Raw genomic sequence first — 4,040 nt, forward strand, 5'->3', positions numbered from 1 at the left:
GCCATGGGATGGATGGGCCATGGAGTAAGGCCATGGGATTGATGGGCCATGGAGTAAGGCCATGGGATGGATGGGCCATGGAGTAAGGCCATGGGCCACATTGGCACCTGACCCCCATGCCCTGGCCACCGTGATTGGACAGGAGCACAACCACCGAGCCAATCAGGCTCTCTCCTGGGGTCTGGAATCGGTCCTGAGGGGCACTGCTCGGTCCAGACTCGGGAGCCGAGGCTGCCAGGGGGCTGGGCGGCACATCTGGCCCCACAGCCCTGGAAGCACAGACATGGTCTGCGGAGGAGGCAGGGGCGGAGGATGGAGTGTGGACCTGCCTAGGTCACCCCTCACCTCCTGGCTCTTGGACCCTCATGTGGCACTCCCACCCAGGGGTGTACAGACCCCCAGCGTCTTCCAATAGCCCCCCTTTTTGTTTAGTGTGACTCCTGCCTTGCTGCCACCAGAATCCCCACTAAGATGTGACTATCGCCTTGATCCCTCAGGGCAATGGACTCGCCCCTTTTTAGAGACGAAGAAGCTGAGACTTAAAAGATGGCAAATGGTTTTCACCAAACCTGACTGCCACTTGTTCACATGGCTCAAAGCCTGCTCCCATTCCCCACAGCACAGGGCCTGAGAGCAAGGGTTCCCAAAGTGTGTTCTGTGGAACCCGGGCTGAGGAAATGAGCCTGGGGGTGGGGAGGGGGTATTTTGGTTCCCCGATCAGCTTTGGGGACACATATTGAACAGGATGTTCTCCACTGCGGAGCAAGTCAGAGCCTTGGCCAGAGGGAACATGTCGGGAGTCTATGGAATGCCGAGTTTCTCTAACTCCTGTGACCAGGGGACCCCTTTTATTCAGAGCATTTTATGAGATTACTGTTTTATGAAAAGGAACCAAATGTCCCCTCCCCGACCCTAGCTGGCCCTGGAAGGGCGTGTCCTGTGCAAATAATAGGACAGGTCCACCCCACTGGGTGTGTGGCCCCAGGACAGCTACACTGGGTCTGCTGATGAACCTGCTTGGTGTGTGGGGGGGGGGGGGACTCATCTGAAGCCACTCCCCTGGGCCTGTGCACCCCTGGACGAATCAACTACAATCGAGCTTCTGAACATCCCAAGGGGTTGATGGGCCCCACCAGGCCACCCACATTGCCCTGGTTCCACCCAGCCAGCCCTTCTCCGCAGGAATGAGCCCCAGGAAGGGCAAAGGAGAAAAGGGAGAGAAAAGGGACAGGACTAGAGAAAGGGGAAGAGGGCAGGAGAGAAAGGAAACAGGATGCACACAGAGGACCAGCTGCCAAAGGCGCACACAGGACTCTGAAAACCCCCAGGTGGTGGCTACCTGGGGCCTGGCAGCACAGAGACATGGGGAACACGTTCAGAGAGGGGGGCACACAGGGGCTGCTGCACAGGAGCCATGAGCACCCATCCCATTGTCCCCCTCCCGCCCACCCCCTACCATGCCTGCTGAGACCCGCAGTGCAAACAGCACTGGGCATGGTGGGGGCTGGGAGCTGGGCTGAGGGGGATGGAGATTATCCAGTGCAGGGAGGCCTGGGAGAAGGTGTGGGAAGCAGGGAGAGGAGCAGGCAGGTGAAAAAGCAGGACACATCAAAGGCCTGGAAAGAAGGAAGAGGTGAGAGGAGGGGAGCCTGGGGGAGGGGGCGGGGGGGGGTGGAAGCAGCTCTGCGCAGCCCCTCCTAGAAGCAGGGTCCTTGCCAAGGCCCAAACCCCAGGTCTCTCAGGGTCAGAACAGCCCACACGGGGAGGCAGCTGGAGTGCAGCCCCTGCAAGGGATGGGCGGCGCCCTCCCACTCCCCCTGCTCCCCTAAATCTGCTGGGGGATGGCTCTCTGCTGAGGTCAGCTCAGCAGACCCGCCTCTGGTGTGCACAGCCATCCCTTTATGTGAGCGCGAGCGCTGAAAGGTTGGGAACATAAATCAATGCCAGGCAAGGCGCCCTCGTGAAATGCACCAGGACACGCTCCGCTGAGGACCCCAGAGGCTTCCTCTCCGCCAAGAACAGCTGTCCCCTCGGCTTTTGTCTAAGAGCAGAGGCGCAGACACAGAGGTGGTTGAAAGTGGCTCCGCTCTGAGGATTCATCGCAGGGACATTCTGGCCAGACCAGGGCAGGAGATGGGCTGCCTCTGCCTCCCAGACCCCAGGGCTGGGGGGAGCTTGCCGGCCCTCATGCCCCCTCTCTGCCCCGCCCCTCCAAGGCTGGTGGCTCTGAGGAGGGATGGCTGGCACTCAGAGAACAGGCAGGTCTGCCAGTCGCCCAGCCCTGCCAGCAGTGGGGCCTGACTCCCTCACCTCCAGCTGTCGCCCTGGTCCTGGTGGTGGGGACAGGGGGAAAGGCACCGCCCTGTTCATTCCAAGCCCAGAAGCACCAGCTCCTGGGGCCAGATGGAGCCAGAGCACTGTGACGGGCCAGGGAGAGGATGTCTGAGGCGGGAAGTCCATCACGGGGAGAGGCAGCTGCCGTAGATCAAAGCGGAGTCCCTGCTCTGCAGCTCCATCATCATTAGAGAGGGCAGAGGGGGAGAGCTGGGGGCAGGAGCGGGCCTGGGAGAGACCTTTAACCCATGCAGGCACCTGGTGGAGGTGAGGGGCAGCTCCAAGGCCCTCTGAGCCCAGGGTGTGTGTGTGGGGGGCGGGGAGTGTGGGCTCCGGCACAGGCCACATGCCAGGGGAGGCTTCCTGGAGGAGGAGGCATCTAGCTGAGTCCCGAGAAGGCAGTGCTGGCACCCGGACCTGCTTGGGGGAGACCCCTATAAGGGGGAGACTTTACGCTTGGGGGCTTAGCAGAAAGGCAAGACACCACCAGGAGACGCCTTGAGTTCAGACCCTTCACAAAGTGCCCACTGATGGGGTACATGCAGGTGGGATCAAAGTAGGTTCACAGTTGTTCGTTTGGAAAATAGTACAATCATTAATAAATAATGAAACAAGAGCAAGTTCCATTTCGCGCACTCACAACTGTACACCTACGTTCGCCCCGCCCTGTATGGGCCCAGGGAAGGTTTGCTGGAGGGCAGCCTACGCAGAGCCTTAAAGAGAGTGAAGGGAGACTGCAGACCTGGGAGGCCTAGGCCAGGCCCTCACTGTCCCAGGACTTTCCCCCTCAGCCGCTGCTCCCTTCTCTACGGGCTCAGTCAGGTCTGCAGCCTCCCTGCACAGTGGCTCTGCTCACTGTGAGGGGAATGCTCAGCGTTTGCAGAGCGAGTGAATGAAGGAGGCCCACCTCTCATCCCTCTCATCGGCCTGGAGGTGGAGCAGCCAGCCCAGGGAGGGCAGCAGCGGCAGGAGGCCCTGGGATTTCTAAGTGGAGCAATGATGGGCTGGGCTGGGCTGAGGGAACATGGGGTGGAGGACAAGCACTGGGTTTTTGTACTCGTTTGGGGGGATGAAGGAGCCGGGCAGGGAGCTGGGAAGGGGTGCCATGTTAGGGCTGGGTGTGGATCAGACCACCTGGAGCCATGGGGAAGGCTGGAGCCCACAGCAGGCGGGCGTGGGGGGAAAGGGGCCCGGCATGGAGCCTGGTCTCATCAGCGCCCCAAGCCCGTGGCCCTCTCCCAGCCCAGGACCCTCTGGAGCCCTGTGCCCACCTCCATCTCCCCCCACCTCCCTGTCTGATTGTGCAGAGTGATTTGTGGCCCTGACAAATTGAATTGTGGGTAAAGCGGCTGTCCAAATGGGGAGCAAATTGGAACTGCGGCTCCAGCCAGCGGGCCATCCATCACGGAGAGAGAGACCGCCAGCACCTCGCAGCCCCAGCCAGGCCGCCCAGCCCCTTGTGCACCTGCCAGGGTGCAGGGCTCTGCCTCTCCTGCTCTGGTCTGAGGGGGAGCCTGGGCTGGGGGCCCAGCTGGAGGGGGGTGGTTGTGGGGAGGAGCTGGGGAGAGGAAGAGGAGGAGCTGGGGAAGAGGAAGCCCACAGGGTCCCCTTGGGGCTTCTGCGTAGATTTTTATGCACATAAATGTCATATAAAGCCCCCAAAAGAGTATATATTCACAATGAGGGAGTGAGGCACAGTGTGCTCT

The sequence above is a fragment of the Myotis daubentonii genome, chromosome 6, assembly GCF_963259705.1.
Source record: "Myotis daubentonii chromosome 6, mMyoDau2.1, whole genome shotgun sequence".
NCBI classification, from domain to species: Eukaryota; Metazoa; Chordata; class Mammalia; order Chiroptera; family Vespertilionidae; genus Myotis; species Myotis daubentonii.